Source organism: Onthophagus taurus, chromosome 2 (genome assembly GCF_036711975.1).
Source record: "Onthophagus taurus isolate NC chromosome 2, IU_Otau_3.0, whole genome shotgun sequence".
Taxonomy (NCBI): domain Eukaryota; kingdom Metazoa; phylum Arthropoda; class Insecta; order Coleoptera; family Scarabaeidae; genus Onthophagus; species Onthophagus taurus.
In genome coordinates, this window is record NC_091967.1 from 14,615,039 (window position 1) to 14,637,582 (window position 22,544).

The window sequence follows — 22,544 nt, forward strand, 5'->3', positions numbered from 1 at the left end:
ACAAGCATATTACTTTTACTATACCTGCAGATTGCAAACCATAGCTGTAGAGTATGAGTACACTATACCCATATTTGTAGACTGAAGAATTCGAGTCATAGCTATGACTGTATACAGCGTGTCCCGTATCTTCCGCATCAGAGCGGAAGATCTTTCTCTGATGCGGAAGATACGGGACACTGTATAGTAAACTATAACTGTAGTCAGCAAACAATAGCTGCAGGGTGAAGACTTGAAACTATAGTTGCATATTCTATCGTAGCTGGAGATTGAGTACCATAACTCCCGATCAGCAGCAGACTGTATTCTAATTTAAGACTGTATACCATGATTACAGACCAAAGACATACTGCAAACTCTATGTGTAAGCTGATATTTATTAGGTGTGACAAACAATAGCTACAGACTGCAAACTACTGTGTTGTTGCAATGTGCATATAACAAGCCATAGCTGTGTAACTGTATACTGCAATCTATACCCGTAGTCTGCAACTATGTTTTAAACTACGGGCTATAGATTAAGAACTATGTAAAACTGTAGATTATAGCATTATACAGCATATTATTTATATTAAATACGAGCTGCTGACTGTATACCATGATTACAAACTGTAGATTACAGCTAGAAACAACATACTGTCAATTATATCTGTAGACTATAAACGAGAACAACAAATTGCAGATTGAAAATATCATACTCCATATTGCTAGTCATAACTACAGATTACAGACCATAACTGCAGACTAAAGACCGCACGGAATCGTAGTTATAGACTGAAGAACGAAAACTATAAGTTCATACTGCATACTGTAAAGCTTAGCAGCCGATCAGTCAGGCAAATATAGACAGTATATAGTCAAGTATAGACAGCAAATTATAACTTTAAACTATGAGTCATAGCTGTAAAATGCATAGGTATACAAATTGCACTCAATAGTTATGACTGCCACAAGTTGAGAATAATGTCAGAGAATAAAACATCACTTTGGGAGTTGGTATCTTAGAATCAAGAAGATCAAGATATTATTAATTATGGTAAAGCTGATTATCTATACACAATCGTCAACATATTCGTCTAACAAGGAAAGTCCATTGAACAACATCGTTGGATTTACCTTCTCATGGTTGTAATGTAGTGATGGTAGATAACAAAGTACTAATTAACATATTATAAGTTACAGCTATTGTTTAACGACTCCATTCCCTATCTTGTAATTATTAGACGAGCTTTGTGCAAAAACTTGCACAAATACAGTAGCAGTGTAACAATTTTACTTTAACAAGAACTTTTCATTAAAAAAACTACAATAATAACAATTTTATTCATGCAAGTCACAACTGCAGATTACAAACCATAGCTGTAGACTAAAGACCGCACGAAATCATAGTTACAGACTGAAGAACGAACACTATAACTTATTCATACTGCATACCGTAAAGCTTTGCAGCCGATCAGTCACTATGAGTCATAAGTATAGACAGCAAATTATAGCTAGTCATGCATCAAAATGCTATAAGTTGCAGAGGATTCAGTAATTACGAAACAATTGGCTGTAAAAAGAAAGGGAGCCGAAGCAATAAAAACTAATTTGATTTGAGACAATTGCTTGTATTTCGGTGAAGTGTTTTGATACTCAACGTCAGGAAAAAAAACATCACTTTGGGAGTTAGTATCTTAGAATTAAGAAGATCAACATACACAAAATCGTCAACATACTCGTCCAGCAAGGAAACTTCCTTGGACAAAATCTTTGGATTTACATTTTCATGGTTGTAATGTGGTGATAAGTTACAGCTTTTGTTGAACCTCGCCATTCCTTATTTTGTAATTACGAGCTTTGTGCAAAATCTTGCACAAGTACAGTGGTAGTGCAACAATTTTACTTTAACAGCATCTTTCACCAAAAATACTGCCATAATAACATTTTTATTCATATTTTTGATTAAAATACAACACATTGTTATCGATTCATCAGAAATGTTTGATGTTGTTTCTTTTCTCAACATATTTATTATTTTTCATTTTTAAATTGTTTGTCTAAATACTGTCGCCATCTGTGTTAGATGACTAGAATGGTAAAAGTAGACGTCTATGCGTAGTGTCGCTATTTTTCAAAGTGTGTCGCTAGCTGTACGTGCTCGCACGTGGAATGTTTTGTCATACGATAGATGTAGCCACGCTATTACAGTTAGATACGTGTTGCACGCGTTCAAAACATTCAACAGGCTGACGAAACAGAGATCTTTCGCGTTCAGTCGAGGCGAGTGCGATAGCATATCGTGTACGACGACAAGTGCGCGTGTGTTCTTCGCCGATATACGCGCGGTCGCCGTCGAAACGTTCAATTGGCCGTAATCTGTGTTTGTTATTTAAATTGCCCCATAAGCAAAGTAAACAGCGTGTTAAAGTCCGTCTTCTCACACAATCCCAACTTCTTAAGAATACTCGAAAGCGGCCCGCCGGAATTCGAAAACAACGAAAAAAATTTTTAAAATTAACACAATCGAAAAATAACAAAAAAAAAAGTAATTGAAAGATGAAATTTAAAAAAAGAGAAACCCAAGACGGTTTAACTTCCCTTTAAAAAGTGCCGCCGTTGATTATCGTTCGCGAAAATCGAAAGTGAAATTGAGTACACTTTTTTGTTTTGGACGGAACAAAACAGGATCAAAAAAAAACAAAAAATAATTTAGTGGACTTTCTACGAAAGTGCGGATGCGTGTTTTAATGTTTGCGTGCCAATCCGTATTTTTGCTTGTGATGTAAACAAATACTTGTTGGGTATATACCACTTAGGGATTTCCTTAAAAAACAAACCTCCCACCGTGTGATGTCAGTGCTTACTTTTTGATTTATCGCCAAAAAATCAACTGAAAGTAACAAGTCCAGAAGAACGCGCCAGTTCTCACATCATTCTTGCGCTACGTCAGATTTTACTACACATGGTAAGAAAAATTTTTTTTTCTACACCAAACTTTTTTTGCTAAAACAATTTTAGCAAGATTTTTACAATACAGACCTGTAAGTTATATCACTTGAACCACTTGTTATGCGGAGCGAGCGAGACCACTTCCTTTGCATTTCGAATAAACGGATATTTATTTATACAGTCGCTATCTCGAACTCTCGACCGCTTTTTTTATTTCCCACAAAGCAACTAACAATGTACTCGATTTAGACGCTGGGTTTTTCTCCTCTTCAAAAATTACAAAAATCCCTCCTAAAGCCGCTGCTATTACGGTTCTGAAGCTAATTTAGAGAATGTACTTTCGCGTCTTGTTTATTGAACTTACAACGATAACCACCGTGACGTGTCACTCGTTTCGCGTAATTATGACTTGTTTATTTTGCAACGCACATTTTCTTTTATTGTTTGTCGGCGAATATTAATGTATATAACATAATTGATTGAATACTGATTACAACTTTTCTTACTGCGAATATCAGCTTGCAATGTAATCCAACCAAGAAGAGTTTTAAAATACTTTATGCACTAAAGATATTACTATAAAAACATATAGTATTTTTATAGTAACGTGATTTATCATAGAAACGTTTTTTGGCACAAAAATTTATTTTGTAATAAACTTTTCCAAAGTGTTCAAAATTTCTGGTCCATCATATATCCTGAAAAATGCACGCCAAGAACAATGGCAAAAATTTAATGCGCATAAGCCAAATATTAACAAAAACAAATTATCATGTGCAAAAGTAAATTAGCATGTACAAAATAATATCATGGATAAAAACAATAAAGTTAAATTCCCGTTTGGAAAAAACTTATTATTTAGAAAAACTCTTTGGCAAATAGTGTTGTTTGAAACGAACCGGTAGTATTATTATGCCATACATCAAGTAATTAACATTATCAAGAGATAGTCGTTGAGATAAGTGATTCTATCTGTTAGATACGCTAAGTAGCTTCTCTTGTCAACTGTCGCATATTAATAAGTTAACTATTTGGAATGCATGGATTCACGATGCATTGATGGTTTGTACGATTTCTGAAGAGAAAAATATACCAAAAAATAATATTTGCCAAATATTCCGGAATGAAATAGAAAAATAATGTGTAAAATTGTAAAAATGATGAATATTTAAATCGTTTACTACATCGCAGAAAGTTAGAGGTTCCGAAGTCCACAAAAATCCCACTTATTTGATATATCAATAAAATCTACAGCTGCCACTGATTTTTAAATTAATGAGTAATAAAAATTGAATAAACTTAGCAACTTTTATTAACACTAAAAAAATAATTATAACCATCTGATTTAATGGTTGTGTATACTCTTTATTCAAATTTCAACCGCCAGTCTTTTCATTTTTTAAGAAAAGTTAGTTTTTTTCTAAGTGCTATATGTCAACTATTATATAAAGTTATTTCGTTTGGTCCAGTTTGTATTTAAGGCCAATTGTAACTTATTTGCTGCAACTAATTCATTTTCTGCAACAGCCAAGATCGCTGTGTCATCCGAATGTAGCTGTTAAAGTTTCTGGTATTTACTCTACACATTCGATCTTGCCTATATTTTAGACATGTCAAGAAAAATCATCACCAGTGTGGACTTATGACATTCAACTCTGGGGTTGTACCACTCAAAGCAATCGAAATATTGTGCAAAGTTTGTAGAATAAAGTACTCAGAGGAATTATTAATGGTACATTCGAAAAGACAAATTGCGCAAGGATCTAAAAGTGGAAACTGTCGACAACCTTCTCAAAGAATAGAGCCTTCATCAGCACACCAACGTTGGAGCTTTCCAAAGATAATTATAATTGAGTTAGAAAATTTGAAAGAGTACAGTGAAAATTAGTATTACAAAAATGAGTAGCTAGTTAGCGGTGTCAAAAATTTTGTATATAGTTATTATCCATGGTAAATTGTTGCAGTACATCGATGGCTTATATTTGTAACATTTGATTCATGTTAAAAGGAATTGATATAATGATGTTGATTGCTGAAATATATCGATCGTTTATCTTTGCGTCATTGTACTAAAACGCGTTAAAGTGACTTACCCCAACTGAATGTAACCTTCAGATACTCTATACGTTGTCTTATGTAGAAAGCAACAGACGTTAATGGCTAAAACATAGATCGCTTAACTTTCATCATTCAATTAACTTGTTAAAGGTAACCCAAGTAAACCGAACCCTCAAACTCAGTGAACTTTAGTTTATGTGAAATTCAATTTACATGCAGTGGCAATAAAAAGATATTTCTTCGTAAAAATAAGTATGGAATATTATTAAATGAATTAATACGCAACTATTAAAGTAAAATAAACTGTATTGTTGCCGATATAAATCAAAAGCGATAAAATTTATTTAAAGATGCGTCAACTATCAAGTATCAAGTAAAAATTGAGATGTAGAAATAATGAAATTTGATTCCCACGTGTAACCAAAGAAATAATGAGATTAAGCACATTGTTAACGAATCGATAATAACAATTTTTATGCCTAATAAGCTTCATAAATGTTTTTTTAACTTGTTGTTTTATAATCTTCAGAGCTATTATTAATAAATAAATAGGTAAATAGGAATTGTTCGCAAATTAATTAAAACTTTACTTGAAACTCTATTCAAACTTCTCACAATTGAGCTTCAAAGCATTCCATATTTACTCAAAATTTTAATTAAACTTTCTATAATATTGATAACCTTATTAAATCATTTTTAAAATTTGGAATTTTTTGTTGCTCATTTTATCTTATAATATATTCCTATTAATGATATAGAATAATAATGTTACAAATTATATTCACGTTTATTTCATTGAGAGTGATCGCTGAATCAAATGGACATAGCACAATTAATTAGCAACTGGTCTAATATTTAGTGCTCGTATGCTATAGATAGTAGATATCCGACCATTACTAATTGTAAAGGACGATCGTGTCGGTTGAATTGTGGGTTGAAAATCAATTAATTTTAACAAGTTGGTGTTTCAATCTTGCGTTATGATTTATAGCTATATTCATTAAATTTGATTATTTTGTGGATTTATTATTTAAATGTTTATTTTTTTTGATTATTCTCTTAATAAGAAAAACTTTTATTACCTCATTGTGTTTATAATTAATTCCGGAGAAATACGCAATCGAATTGATTTCAATAGCTCAAATAGCTTAAATGGTCGAAGATATAAAAAAATTATTACGAAAGCTTTTAGGCTTTTTTCGTTTTAAATAATAGATTCAGAAGTTATACAAAAATTCCCAAATTTTTCGATTACGATTTTAGTTATTCGTGATAATTTTTTTTTTGGGAAAATTAGTCGTATTTACCAGGAGTTCAATGGGAGCTCTGCACAAGAGTTTGAACGAAAGTTGCTAAGGACCAAAGTCGTAAAATTAAAATTTAAAAAGTTTTACAAGATTTTATTCTGAAGTTTTAACCCTGCACAGAAATAGATATTTTAATCTTTATGGTTGTAATAAGACCTCGATATAAGAGAGCTCCTTGGAACGATCTTCGGATATAACGGACAAAATATTTTTAAATCATACTATCTATTACTATCTATATATTTAAATATAAATGTTAGCGCTTATAGATAGAATCCAACTTGGCTTATTCTCAAAGTTGTATTATTCCATGGTTATAGATAATCTTGGGTTATTCCCCGAGTTGTCTATACGATGTATAAATCAAGTATCGAAGTTTTTACTGTTATAAGATTTTCTTAATTAAATTATTAAAATATACAAGGAAAAGGGAAGTATTAAGGCGTACATCAGCATCTATCAGGTGGTGACATAAAGAGATTATATAAACGACGTTGAGTGTGTATTTAGGCCAAGGCGTTCTTCCTATGTAGATTCACAAACTGTTGGCATTATTTTTTTAACCCACTGTTTGTTGTTGCGTCAATCATGCTGACATAATCTTATTTCACTATCACTATTCGTATTGTTCGGTACAAAAAATATCTCCTTATGGATGTGAACGAAAAAAAAATTTGATTTCTTACTGCATTAAAATACCAAGTTGTTCGACCTTGCGGATGTTTTAAATTTTAAGTTCAACATTAATTTGTTGCTTTTGAAAACTAGATACTGGTATTGTAACAATACGCCGTAAACAATTAAACATACATACACGAGTTTAAAAATAGCTTGCTTTTCGCTACAAATTACGTATTACGAGTGTATTATCGCGAATAAAATGCGCTAGGTACGCGATAAACTGCACAACAGCTTGTTTATAAATAGCCCGGAAATATGTAATGTACATTCCATGATTTATTTTATTTTGTTACTCCACGCGCTATTTTTTTACGACTTGGCGTCCGATTGAGATGTTAATGTATGCAGAATTTTTGTGTTTACTGTTAAAACGTTGAAGAATGTTTTTTTTTTAATATGAGTTATCTTAAAAGGTACAATTTATATACTAAATTTTTCTTATTCAGCGTCAGCAGAATTCATCTAAATCATTATTTGATATCAAAAATTCTGTCACGTCAATTTTGTTTTAATTTTATCAAAACATTGCAAAATAAACATCGAAATTCAATTTAAAATAAACGTATTTTCGCGTTAGCAAACATTTGGTTCCATTTCTTATAAATTTATTCCATACAAATTGATTAATAAATTTAAATCTTTTTTTAATTATATTAATTCTCATTAGTTTTTATTATTTACTCCCATCTTTTTTTTGGGGGAATTAATACTGAAATGAAACAATGGAATATGAACTTACAAACATAATTAAACGTTATCTTTTTAATTGTAGTTCACTCCTAATTACAGCGAAGATAAAACAAGATAATACATTGTATATCTTAAACTAACTAATTCATGATTATATTTAAAAATATTTAAGCGTAATAAAATACAAACCAATCAATCAAATCGCAAAGACATCATTAGTATCGATTAACTAAACATGTACCTGAATCGAATGCATTCGTGATATCAAATCGTTTAGATCTCATCATGCTTTTGACACTATGAGGTTTGAGTTAAAATGATGTAATCACGATTTATTCGCTATTCAATATATCTTCCAACCAGCTCTGTTACTTTTGATCTTTTACGTTATCATAACCGCAGCAGGAAAACGCCGTCGGCTTCATCAAACGTAACTAATTTCGCTCTGACTGTTAAAGGCTTTGGCAAGGTACGAAATACAATAGCATTTCGTGCGTAGCATTATTTCCGCGCTGATATTTTAATTAATTAAATTACTCTTGTACAATGTATGGCTAATGTCAAGGGGCGGTAACTTTTTTTTCTTTTGTAGCAACTTTTGCAACACTTTAATCGCTGCGAGCATTCTTTACACTGAATAAAATGTTTATTATTTCAATTTGCAATGCAAAGAAAACAATTTAAAAATGCATTTACCGTTAAAAATTTTCCATTGAAATTATTCAAGAATAAAACGAAATTCATCATTTTCTATATTCGCCGTGCGGAGTGTTGCGATTGTGGAAGCGTAGAATCGATTTGCGAATAAAGAAATAGAAATAAAAAGGGTAATTTCAAAAAATAATGTGACAGGCAACCGAGCTTCTCCTTCAATTCGAATTGAGTCGGTAAATTTTGTGGGATATTTATGTTGATTCATTGCAGTTTTACAATAAATCTAAAAAGTGTATTTGGAAAAATCGAGTTTCTGTTATTTTACTAGCGGCATAAAGTCTTTATTTTAAAACGCTTCTGTTGAAACAATTGTGTTGCGAATATCAATAATGAATTTTGTAAATTGATTCGTTGTATTTCGAACACGACTAAAACTGTTTTAAAATAAACAAGGTTAACGAGATTGGACAAACAAATAAACTATAAATATTAATCGGTTCGAGAAAATTAATATAAGCATCCAATATCTTTATACCAAGAAAAAGAACGTAGCTAATATTAATATTTTTTCATAATTATGTTTACAAAATTGAGTATACTTATTAGATGAGTTTTAAAACGTTTTACTTTGATTAATATTTGTTTAAAGTGTAATAAAAATTAATGAGGTGATTTAATTTTTGATATACGATTTCTAAAAACTTTCTTTTAACCTTGTATCGCTTCTCTAAAATACTTCATAAATTGTTTAAAAAAGTAATATTAAGATATATTTAAAAAAACAGTTTATATATAATTTCTTTTTCTATTACAAAATTAAATTAATTAGAGTGCTCCGCACTCAACTCTCTCTCATTTCAATATGGAATGATGAGAATATGATGGAATATTAAATTTAAAAAATTGCAATTAAAATATGAAAGGATTATATATTGTATGCAGAAAGAAGCCAAATGTAAAGAAATGATAAGGCTATAAATACGAAACAATATTAACAAGAACTTAGAAAATAAAGAAGACGAAAATCAATCCAAAAACAAGACAAAAAGATTTTCATAGAGAATGCAGAAACTTCTTTTATCACACCTGATGGATCAATTATTTCAAAGAATGAGTATCTATGAGTATCTTTTGATGTATTGCAAGACGCATGTCTGAGTCTTAATCTGGAGGAGTATGAATATTATTTCATCATGTTGTCATGAAGTGGATCGAATACCTTAGGTACAAGATATCTGAAATATAAATACAACCAGGGCTAAGAAAATGTCATTTTCACCACGTCAAAGAACTGGCTGGAACATTTGTGGATTGTTTTTGGTGTTCGATTAAGATATTTTTTGATTAAGTTTGAATTGAGAATTCTGGCTTACGAAATTCTATGATTAATGAGGTTAAGTTAGGCATCCAGATGATTTTGGAATGTTGCTGTTTAAAATAATAATCCTGTGGTATTTAAACTAAATTGGCGGTCTTTGCTTAAAGTGATTGATTTAATGCATTCTTGGAATTGAGGTTGCGGTTGGTTTCAAATATTTATTTTTTTTATATGATTCATTTCAAATCAAGGTTACATTTTGAAAACAAATTGAATCGATTTGATGTATCCGCTTATGAGATGGGGTCTACGCAACCTCAACAACAGTGAAATCAGCTTGAGACATTCTTGGTTTTTATGTGAATTAAAACAGTCTTAGATTGTATGTGAGCAGTTCTAGGCGTGATTAAGATTCTCATGAATGCAGAATGGGATCGAATTAAGACGTTCTATATGCAAAATAATTTGATCTTGTTCAGATATTCTTAGAATGTTTATGGCCAATCCGCAAATTGTTTTGGAAACTTTGCGCGCTAATTATAAGGTTGCATTGAGAATCTTATAGAAAAATGAACTGAAAAATTCTAGAAATGAGGATGAGGTTACACAGCTATATTTTTTAATATTTTTTATATGTATTTTTCATTGAAATGTGTGCATACAAAGATTCCATGTTATCGAAGTCCAGTAAATACCGGATAAAATTATTTTGTTTTTCAGATATCAAATTATTTTATACAACAAACATAAACAACTGGATGAACCTGTTTTTTAAAATGAAATATAACTGTGGATAATTGGTTTATATTTCGGCCCACTATGCGGAAGTTGCTGTTGAAATGCATGTTGATTATTTACAGAATGTGTGGTAGATATCGCGTAATTAATTAATGCTCTTTGTGTTGCCTCTTAATATTTGCATCACGTCCATTGATAAATTATGATTGATCAAAATACGGCTAAAACTTCCGAATAAACAGCCACATTTGGTAATACAATTTGATTCAAGTTTTATGAGTTCCAACGAACATTTCTTGCTGTATTCACATTCAAGACAACTTTGGGTGAATTTCCAATAAATCCTTTCTCAATAATACCTCTTGGTAACTTTGGGTATAAAATATACACCTCAACAAAGTAAAAGATAAAGCGACGAGACATAAATTCTATCAATGCTTGTTATGTACTCACATGGAATTGTTCATGCGTTATACAAACCAACAAGCGATATGACAGTAATACAGATATACAGATACAGTAAACGTGAATATGATGAGTGCAGATCAAATAACGTATTAATATCATATATGATATTACCGTGTCAAAAATAATAAGATTGCCAAATTCTTCCAAGTATATTCATTTTAAGAAAGTTTGTAAAGCATGTGATGCTCAGGGAAAATAAAAGTTTTGAAATACAATAAGAAATATAACAGTTGAAGGAAACTATCTAAATATAGTACTTGGAAAACGTTGTCATTTAATAATCTTGTTGAAGTGACAAGTGAAATCGATACACATTTCATATATTTTTTGTGTTGCGTTGTGCAAACACGTGATTCGCTTCCGTGTCAGGCGAAACCGCGACGTCGTCGGTTGCCCGGCTGGTCGAGTAAATAACCACGGATAGGTACGTAGTCATTTACTTTCATACACCGCAAACTGAGCTGCGATTGCCTGAGGCTAATCGTAACAGACACTTGGGCACCACTGCTGACCACCTGTTCCCTTGACGCTAGCTCTCACAATTAGTCGACCTAACATACGGATGTAACTAATACCCAGTTTGAACTTATTTGCTGATATTAACGGATAATTTTAGATTGTGTTTGGTTTCTTTTTTCTCGTAGGAGCGAAATTGATTTAATAACGATTAAAAAGTTATATAGAATGATTTATTATTGAATTATTAAAGTTTTTGATTGTATATGTTGCATCTGAATAATTGTAGTTTTGAACGTAATATATTAATTCATCATCAACTTAATGATGTTTCCTGATCTGTACAGCACTATGCTACATAAAACAAATTAAAATGTGAATATGGTTTATAATAAGTTATTCTTATTATCCAACATTTTTAGTGGTGTAGATAGAGACAACAAACAGAACAGAACAGTCCTGCTCTATCATTCGGGCATATGATTGGAGGAGTGAAAAACACAAATATGTCTGAACGTACACAATTGATTCCAAGTTCGTCCAAAGTTACCCATCTGATTCTAAGTGTATCTAAATGTCCCCAACTGCTTCCACGTGTGTCTAAATGTGCCCAACTGATTCTAAGTGTGTCTAAATGTCCCCAACTGACGACAATACACTTTGCCAAATGAATTCATCGCTTGAGATGCCATATCTTACCAACTAGGGGGTTTTGATGCATGATCTTATTCCGGATGATCAAAGCACTCTGTCATCAGAAGAACGTGAGAAGTGTTCGTGGTGATACCTGCAGGGAGGCGTTGCCTGTTGGCTATGTTGCCGAAACATTTTCCAGAGTCCAACACATTAAAGGAAGAAATCGTGGAAGTTCAGGCATGAAAGTAAGAGATGGTTAAGCAATCCTTAAGTTGATGGTATTACAATGATCTCAGAAATAATTAAAGAGGTGCTGTGTAACATAAAGTGGCATAAATTTCTTTTTTCTGATGTTAATCTCTTTAAATCCATTGCTAGGTTGGCATTCCAAAACTTTGCATGAACTAAAATGTGTTTCTGTTGTGTCTCTGCAATGTATCCGAAAAAAGAAACCAGTATTTACACTTCAATTATTTATTCATCTCTATCTATTTCTTTTCTTACTAAATTTATAGTCACTAATTGATTGTGTTCAACTAGAATGTAAAATTCATGAATAATTATTATGACACATAGTAATTAAATGTGACATTTATCACAAAAATCCTGATATATTCACTGTATCTTTCTTGTTTATAATAATATTCTTAAGCAACATTTCCGACAAAGACATATCGTTTTGTGTACTACGAACTTCAAGGCAATCACTTCCTCCTGGTCCACTTTTAAATTTCTCTCCATACCAGACCTTGACAACTCGAGAACGTGAACCACTAAACGATTGCCAAACCAGATTTAGCCGCGCGCAGCGGTTAAAATTAAAAAAAAACCAAACGGATCAAGTGTTGAAAATTTCCAACTACCTGATTTAAAGATGTTTAGCGAACGCGAACTTTACTTTGCCTAATACATTATTCATAATAAAAATGATTAATGTTCCGCTTAAAAATAGAATTGGTGTAGTGACCTTGAACCGAACAACTAAAAAAGTTGTCGTTTGGCGACTTACGGAAAAGAACAGTAAAAACCATCCGTAATTAATACGCCGACTGTCTACTGACGTGTAACCAAATACGGCTCTCATTACTGCCTGGCTCTAAAAATAACTCCAGGACAAGACAAAAATTGGAGGTTAGACTATGAGTGAACAGCGTGGACTTGAGGTGACTAAGTTTTTAGAGGTTAAATATAGACTCATGAATGTGAAGATTATGGGAGAGTCCGTCTATTAATGTATGTAAATTATTCGTTGTCGTGAAATTAATCACCGTGGCGGTTTTACGCAACTCATGTTTCGTTTAAAAATTGTGTTTGTAATAGTACGTTTAAATTCAAAATAATAAAATGGTTAAAAATAAATATTTTGTAATAAATATAATTTTAATAAAATGATATGGATACCCTCTTGGCAACCTTCTCATGAGGTCAAAAGCTAAAGAAGCAATATTACTTGCATAAAGAGTTTTTGAAATATTTTAAGGTAACAGATGATTCTTTTTGAAACATTTTGATCTATAGCCATAAATCATTTCAATATTACCGATGCCATCAGATTTTGTGGTTAAATTTGTCCCATATTGACCTAGAATAGCAAGACTTGCATTCCAGTTAATTTTAAATCTCAAGTATTTTTCTTAGTTTTAACTTTAGCATAGTGGAAGTCTACAAGAGGGAAATTTTATGTAATTTCGAATTCTTTGGCTAACTTATTTGAGTGTTGTGTAAAGTTTATCATTACTTTTTTCCCAATCTGTTAGTATTATTGATTTACGCAATTTGATTTTTCTCAGTGTACACGGAAGTAAGATGTATCATATTAGAGGAATTCTTCTTTCTAGTTGTTCAGCTCGTTTAACAAAAAGCTTCATATTAACTCTAACAAATAGGGTTAGGAATGAATCTTTGGTCTGAGGTGCCGAGCATGCGTTTTGTATGCAGAGATTGATCTGCTTATAGACCACACACTCCTGACCTATAGAACTGGATTATAGCTATCCAATCCTTTGGTATGGAATGCACACTATGTTGATGAAACGTATATGTGGAAATAACTTAGGTTTTGCTGTTTTATAGTTCGCTGATGAGTGGGGTGATCTTCATAGTTCTCCCTCTCTGGTCATAGTATTTCCCGTAGAGCTTGGTTGGACTACGATAGACTTCGCCGTTGTTTTTCCCCATGTTTTTCCAACTACGGGGGTTGTATGCATGATCTTATTCCGGTCATATATTCCAACTCATGTATCGTTTAAAAATTGTCTTTGTAATAGTGCGTTTGAATTCAAAATAATATTTTCTAATAAATACAACCTTAATAAAATGATATGGATATTAAATCACCGCCCATTTCTTACGATCTTTTCTCTTCCTCGATATTGAAATACGCGTAATGCGTTCCTCAGAATATATCGTCATGTACATATTAATTATCGTGAAATTAATCAACGTGGAGAGATCTTGACTTTCGCCACGAAAGTTTCATTAGGGTATCCGTAGTATTATCGAATAAAATGCATTTAAGTATTAAGGCGTCACCGGTCAATAACTTCCGTACATTGACGGATCCGCGTGTAAAATTAAATGAGATTGCCTGATTGATAAATTCCTTACATTTCCATACTATATACATAGTATAACATGAAAACTACGCCACTCCAAATGAAAACATACCGTTTGTAATTTACCAATGAAGTATTCTAAATGATAGAACGCCTACAAATATTTGTTCAACCGATGGCGATGGTATGTTTAAGAAAAGTTGGTCGGCGTAAAATGCTTGTTATATATATAACTTCAATTCATTAAATTGAATTATACCACGACCGCATGAATTCCCGGCTTAGCGCTTCGGCCAACATGCCAAAAATATCACGGAGAGTGTCAAGCAAAATAATGTATATTAACATCAGGCACAGACTTAATTTGCTTTGAAGAAAACGACACGGCGCTTCTGAAATATTTTTAATCCGGTTTATTTAAAGGGATTTTGAAAAAAATAAAATTACAGTAAAATTTCAATATAGCGGACCTCGTTAGAACGGAGAAGTTGCTCTATTTCATGTTCATAGATAAATTCGGGGTATTCCCCGAGTTTTCTATACGCTATATAAATCAAAGACGAAAATAAAACTAACACTAAACCTAGAACTAGAGACTAAACCCGAATGTTTCTAGTTCTAGGTCAAGTGTTAGTTCTTGTTTTAGTTGTTATTCAGCGCTAGGATGTTGTATGCTTATATTGAACTTAAAGTGGAACTAACACTAGCCCTAGACACATGTGGGATTACTCGTCTTAAGAGACGCATGGCTAAACTCGATCAAGATCTTTATTTTAATAAGATTTCTGTCCTAACATCCAAAGTTTAGAATTAAATGACATCCTGATTTAATATACGTAAAGAGTACCATAACGTCAACTAAGACTACAGTTTGTTCCCGGACTTGGTAGGAAGGTTAGGTATCGATGAATCAAAGTGAATTACGAGGTAATTATACATTTGTGGCTGGTAGAGTGTGAACTGACGACCCATTCGAAATGGAAGGTACACCCGATCGGGTCGTGATCGCGGGAACTGCCTTTTACTTGATTTATGGGATGCTATCACCGCCTGGTTTCCCGTACCGTAAAATTTTACTTTTACCTTCATAAAAGACAATTTACGAGCGGTGAGGGCTCTCTTAAAAAGGTATAAATGTGCTGGCCGCGCGGTTACGAATCCTCACCGCCTAATGATTTAGATATTATCTTTATGTGTATACGTGGCCCACAGGTCGCCCACAACAAAGGTGAGAGTGCGGAACTGTTGTTTCTCATCAACATCTGCAAAAAAAAAATTGGAACCTAACGAAACCCAACTTTGGAAATCGTGACGTGAAATCCAATTTAACGTGACATTAAGGAAGAAAGACATTTTGATCCCGTTCGTGCTGCTAAGCGAGTAAATCTCTTAATCGTTAAGACATTCAATTTGTAACAAGGAACTTAACAATGAAACTTATTTCAGAGTTTAATGTTTTAGGAGATTTAAAATGTTAATTTTCGTATTTGGATACTATTTTATGTTGTAGTAGTTTATAGTTCATTACAGTTAACGAAAGATTAATTTCTTCGTAATAACTAGGGAATGGTCATTTCCTAAAAGTATATGGATGCAGAATTTCGCTCGATGTTAGACAACGTTTAAAACAGATCGATCATTATTCAAACGATGGAAAATAAACTTAAATAATTCTATTTATAAGCAGTGATTTGTCTTATACGATTTTAAATGAATTATATTTTTTTCTTGGTGAATCAACAGTATTCTAACAGTAACTGTTACCGTTAGATAGAGATGTTTTTATGTATGAAATTCCAACATTAATTCTGATGATCTTTGTCTAGGATATGATTTAAAAGTGCTACTAAAATTTGTGGTCTTCACGCAACTAAATATTTAAAAATTCTAAATTCAATCCTTAAATGATTTTTTATGCATGACAATTTTATGTGAAATTAATGTCGCATTTTAAAGGCGTTCTTTTAATTCCTTTTTAATTGCTTTCATCGCAATAAAGCACGAATGACGTGTAGGAAAAGGGATTTAAAATTTTAATCGCGTGTTTGAACGTTACGTGCAAGTGCAAAGCAACCTTAACAGCGTTCTATTGCCGCCTTGATATTGCACGGCGAATCAAAGCGTTAATTACTCGACGAGTTACCTATTATCCGACGATTATAAAATTTCTCCTTCTCTCCACATACGGATGTCTGGCGCACATGAAAAGAGAAAAGAAAAAGAATTGGCGGCTCTTATCATATGGTTTCGATAGAATTCTACGCAGGTATCGTAAAGTTTTTGTTCGAAATTCGCATTAACCATTGTTCTGAAAAGCAATTATGTCTAGGAATTTTTTTTACGATGAGAGATGTTGAATGTTGAGACTAATACGAAATCATGTTTATTTCAGTTTGAGGGATATTAGTTTGAAACAGAATTGCTTTGAGCTGGTAATGATGTATATACCATGCATGATAAAGGAGCACTTTATTGATAATCTTCAGTTACAAACTTTGAATATTGTCTCCACTAAATATTAGATTAACTTAGAATGGATTCAGCTAACCTATCCGTATCGCCGGAAGAAACCAAGTTATTAATGTGACCTCCTAGAGGTTTATATCGATCATATAATGCATATTATTTGTTTGTACTGTAAATATAGTCAATACCAAACTGGTATTGACCAATTGTGGTGGATATAGTGGCCTATGCTAAGTTTACCGCGTCTAATTCCCAATTAGAATTTTATGTTTGGTGTAGATTATCGATATACAATATCCTAGTTAAATACACTACCTTTATGAACTTAGCCTCCAGCGGCTCCCAATTATTATTGGTTAATAAATAAGTTAAATAATAAGTTGAATGGTTATTATTTATATAGGAGTAAAATAACGTGTTGATTCATTAAAATAATACTGTATGTTGAAGGATTTCCATTCTTTCAAACTCACTACATATTATTATTACAAGTGTAAAGAGTAAAACGCGAGTATCAGCAAACAAATTCTCCACAATATTTAATGTTTTACTTAAACTACGAAATTTACGTAAAGAGATAATGAATTAATCTTGTTACTGAAAAAAAAATTAAAAATAATTTTAATTTTGTAATTTGAAACTGGACATTTTGGAGACAAAATGTGGCGTCGATTAAACGACATTTCGACTCTGGTATTTTCAAGCTTTCTATTAAGATGGGATAAAGGATTGGAATACTTATGAACGGGTTAGAAAAGAATAAAGTGAGATGATGTCGTTTATCAGCCATCGTTAATTTTAATTAAAATAATCGGACTCTTGGATACCCTTAAATTTATAATCTAATTCGTCTACGTTTGAGGACTGCATTCCAACATGGTCCACTTTTATTCTTGTCACATAGATAATTGTGCCAAGAAAATATTTAAGAAAATAATAATAATTTTCAAAGTTATTTCTTAAATTATTTTGAACATTTTCACCTTCTTTTATATGATCGATTAGGATTTTTCGATTTAAATTGTATTCATGCTTTAATTAATAATTCTCCCTTTGTGTTGACGAATGACTAATTCATGTATCGGCGCTGCCAAGCTAAAACGGCACAAAGGACATTCACTTGATACACAAAGTAAATGGCGTGCATGCACAATCGTTTGTAAACGAGATTTACTTGATGCGTGGCTAATTTTTCCACTAAGTTTGTATCCGATATGTGGGAGAGTTCATAATCTCCTATTACATGTTTGTGCTTTACTTAAAAAATATTCCTGCATTTAATATTTATAAAATTTTTATTACCCACAAAACTATGTTAAATGTAAATTTCAATGCGCAAACATTCCAATACTGTTTACCGTTATCATAGTTGTCAGCTGGAACATAACCTTGAGATGGGTCGTGATAAAATGTAGCTGTTTCGTTAATTACGACATTTTGGAGAATACTTTTTCATTTGCTTAACAATACTTATTGTAGCGTCTATACAAAACAACAAATAACCTACATCGATTTATCCAACAATTCTAAACATTTTCCTCTGTAAACTGCTGCAACATACGTTTGTTAAACACAAGATTATAGACAAATTATAAACATTATAGTATTATAAACATGCTCTAAATATATTACGTTGTGTTCTTTTAAGGATTAATCTTTAAGGTTAAAGTACATGTGTAAGGAAATAAAATTATATTAGTTTATTAAAATTAATCCTTTCATCCGTTTCGATTCCATTCCACATTTTTTTAAACATTTTACAATTATAAAACTGTTAATGATACCGATATTTTATTAAGTATATTTTTTTCTAAGTTTGTTTGTAGTATTGTTTGTTGCCTTCGGATTACACAGAGTTCTTTCGAAGATTAGCCACCTCTTCTACATTACCATTGTCTGATTCAGTCAAGTTTTCATTTGTTAGTATATACTCAGTAATCGTTGGATCACTATCCAGTTCTTCCCCAAACCACTTTTCAATATCTTGCTCTGTGAGGTTTGCTTCCCGTAGCATCTTTTTGTAGCATCCTCTTCAACTTTGCAATTAAGAACTCGACTTCTAGTCCCATTCAGCTTCTGCTTCATTGTTATTTAATGATGACCACAATTTTTTTCATGATGATCGTATGGTTTATAGATGTTCACGGTACATACGGCATTCATTAAGTTCAAGTATTTGAAATCATCAGGATGATTTTTTTCTATACATTCTGATCTATAGGTTGAAGTTAAATCGTCATTCGACCAATTTGTAGGTGCATTATCTAAAATAAGAAGCTTTTTTGGTTAGCCATGCTTTATTGTGGTTTTTGTATGTGAGTGGAAGCTTGTGTTTGCGTGTACCATTAACATTGGCACAAGGAATAATGGCAACTCTATCTTTGGACACTTTTCTGTCCGGTGTATCTTGCTCTTCTCTGGAAATGTATGTCTTGTTTGGTAGAAGTTGCCAGAACAATCTACTTTCATCAGCATTTCAGACTTAATTGGGAGTTAAATTAAGGTCATAGACTTTTTCCAGAACTATTCGAATGCAGCGATAGCTGTCTCTTTATATCATAGCTTACCTGATTTTTTTTAGCCACCCACTTGGTTTAAATTCCTTATCCTTTTATTTTTTTTTCAGACAAAACTAAAGCTTTTTGTCTAACTGGAGATCTTAGTTTTTGTGTAGCAATTTTACTAGAGATCCAATTTTAGATATTTTTATACCAACGCTTTCACATTTTTTCTTCATGCTTCTTTAAGTTGTATGTTTCGCACTTGTATTCATATGTGGTGTGGTTTTGCATTACGTTTCCATGCAATATGTTTCCAACCTGCTCTATTTGTACATCTTTGCATAGGTACAGTCTTATTACCCAACACAGAATATAACTGTTCGTCCATATTGGATTTCTGATTCGTTAATAGCTTCGTCAAGAATTTTGTTTCTATAAAATTTAAAACTGTTTCGTTTTTTAATTTAAATCATAGGAGAACTACTAATTAGAGTAGATGTTACATTAAGCAAATTAAGTTGAATTCCAATGTTAAATAGTTTCAGACCAGAACTAGTATCTTCTACCAGAAAAACGATCATTAATTGGAAGAACAAGAAACATTTTTCTGTTGGCTTGCGAGTGGACACCTGCAGTATTTAGTGCATGAATTTAAATAGATTACACAACGCAATACTAAAAAATTAACCGATATCGCGAATAATGATTTAGATCCCATCTTATAACAAGTTATCTCCAGGAAGTGTGACAAAGGGCTTTACAGAAAATATAAATTTAAACGGTTTAATTAACTTTAAAATATGTTAGATGGCACCAACCTGTGTATTTAGCTATCTGAATTACTTCGCGCGAGCGCAACAGGTGTTTCAGGTTAATTCCGAGAAATTCCGCGCGTTTGTGTGAATTTTCCAGCTTATTTTGTTATGTTTGTGATAAATTTACTTCTAACTGTAAATAAGAGTCAATTTCCCCGTCATGTAATATTTCAAGACTTACTCTGAAAAATCAAATAAGTAGCGTTTAAATGGCAAATATGTGCAGTTTGAAAATAGTGGCTCCAATTTTAAGACTGCAATTAGGTTATATGAAGTATTGCTGCTTTTTTGTGTTATGTAAATAACGTTATGTTAAATAAAAAGGCCATGTTTATCACTTCGTGAAGATGAGGCAACTATTTTTTTAATATGATGTCGATTGTTTAACTCAATATTTTTTTGAATATTGTATTCACTGATTTATGCGCCTATAAGCAAAATTCTATTATACATAGCTAAATAATCAATAATAATGTAACACAATTTAGAGTGATTAGTAGTCCAATCACTCTAAAATGCGTATTCAATGGCACATTAATGCACCGAACCGATTATACAGCTATTTAACAATAAAATTCACAGAATATCGAATCACCCCATAAATTTGTTAGACTCAAGTCACTATTAATTGTTCGTAATAAATTACAGGATTAACTTAAATTAAAGAAGTTCTTTATTTATTATGTAAAGTTTTGAAACTTGGCATAAATGTGAAACCAGAAAATTAATTACAATTTCTTGAAGTGGTTTGTAAATTGTGACTTATGCAATCTAACCGAGATGCACCCGTAGGCTATAATCATTCGTTGGCATATAAATAATCATGCAATCCTTACAAAGTATGTGTTTCAAATAATAAAACATAAACTTGTAAAACTTCCAATAAAATTTATTCTAGATTTATAAGATTATAGTTTCCGCCTTGTACACATTGTAACATCCCCATAACGGCATATTTATTACAGTTACGATCATCATATTCATTGCAGTAAATTACAACGTTCCAGTTCACACTTTCATTTATGGAGGAATAATGTTTTTTTTCATCTGTCTTGTATCCTTTCGTTTCGCGTCGACAAACATCTAATAATCAATATTCCCACACATAGCATGTAAATGAACCGTTTCACTGTACTTCACAAACGTCAGCAACAATTGCTTTTAATTGATATGCAGATATGTGATGGCTTTGTTTCGTAAACGTGGGAAGAAAAATGCTAAACAAACTAGAATGGATCAATTGTTTACGATTGCATTTGTAACTAAATTTTTTGTACCTTTCACTACCATCATTAATGCTGTATCATGTCACAGTAAAAGATTTTGTAAATTCCGTTTTAAGATAAAGGCGATTATAAAGAATCGTATAAACTAGGTATTTAGTATTCATTTTCACATTACTTACGACAGGACACTGCGAGATAATGTATTGTAAGGAAAGATAAAGGATTTGTATGCAATTCACGAGAGGTAAATGTTGACTGTGAACGTCGAGCGCAGTTCATAGTCCAACTGCATTTATACGTAAATTTGGTGTTTTCTTGTTTCTACCCACGTATTTCAGGTAGGATTGCATATGCTTGTTTGATTTCATCTGTTTGCTTTGAATCGAACAAATATTAATGTATATTGTTAAAGAACTAGTGCTGAAAATTTGTAATTTTGGACAGAGAAGGTGGATGCGGTTCAATAACCAGATTGGAAACCTATTTTTTAAATCATATTGGTCTTGATTTCTCACTGGAATCAGCACTCCATCAGAATCAAAATATTGTTTACGTTTTTTAACTTAGAGATCAATACATCATACTGTATGCGATAACTGTAAAATTCTAATGATGTGTTAACGAGTTAGTTTCTTTTTTATAAGTGACAACTCCTTCAACTACCGTTGCGTTGAATAAATCTTTACATCCCTTTTACTTATCGCTTGGATTTCCATTGCAAATGACTACTATTGATTAGTTTCGTCTAATTCTATACTTAGACTGTGTATGTGTAAAGCTGGTAAGTAAAAACCGTTGCCAGTGACAATTTCAATTTGTCATCGGTCGATGGCAGCAACGTCCACCGTTGCAGAATTTGCATAGGCCCACAGTTCTGCAAGTGCGTCTAGGAATTGAATATGTAAACTGTTTGCAATAAATTCAAAGTCTATTTTTAGCCGAACGTGGATTACTTACAAGATGAGGCTAGATAAGAAAATTTTCTTGGTTTCTGCGCGGATTAGAGAGGATTATTTAGTGCGAATGAAAGCTGTAGCAGTTGCT

General features: G+C 32.1%; 1 protein-coding gene across 1 annotated transcript in view; it reads left to right on the top strand.

Annotated features, from left to right (window-relative positions):
* The first annotated feature begins 2,197 nt into the window (after positions 1-2,197).
* Positions 2,198-22,544, top strand: part of LOC111426980 (receptor-type guanylate cyclase Gyc76C-like) — a 65,393-nt gene continuing 45,046 nt past the window's right edge. Inside the window, exon 1 of the mRNA XM_023061914.2 lies at positions 2,198-2,947. The gene's annotated coding sequence lies outside the window, so the exon portion shown is untranslated. The remainder of the gene's footprint in view (positions 2,948-22,544) is intronic.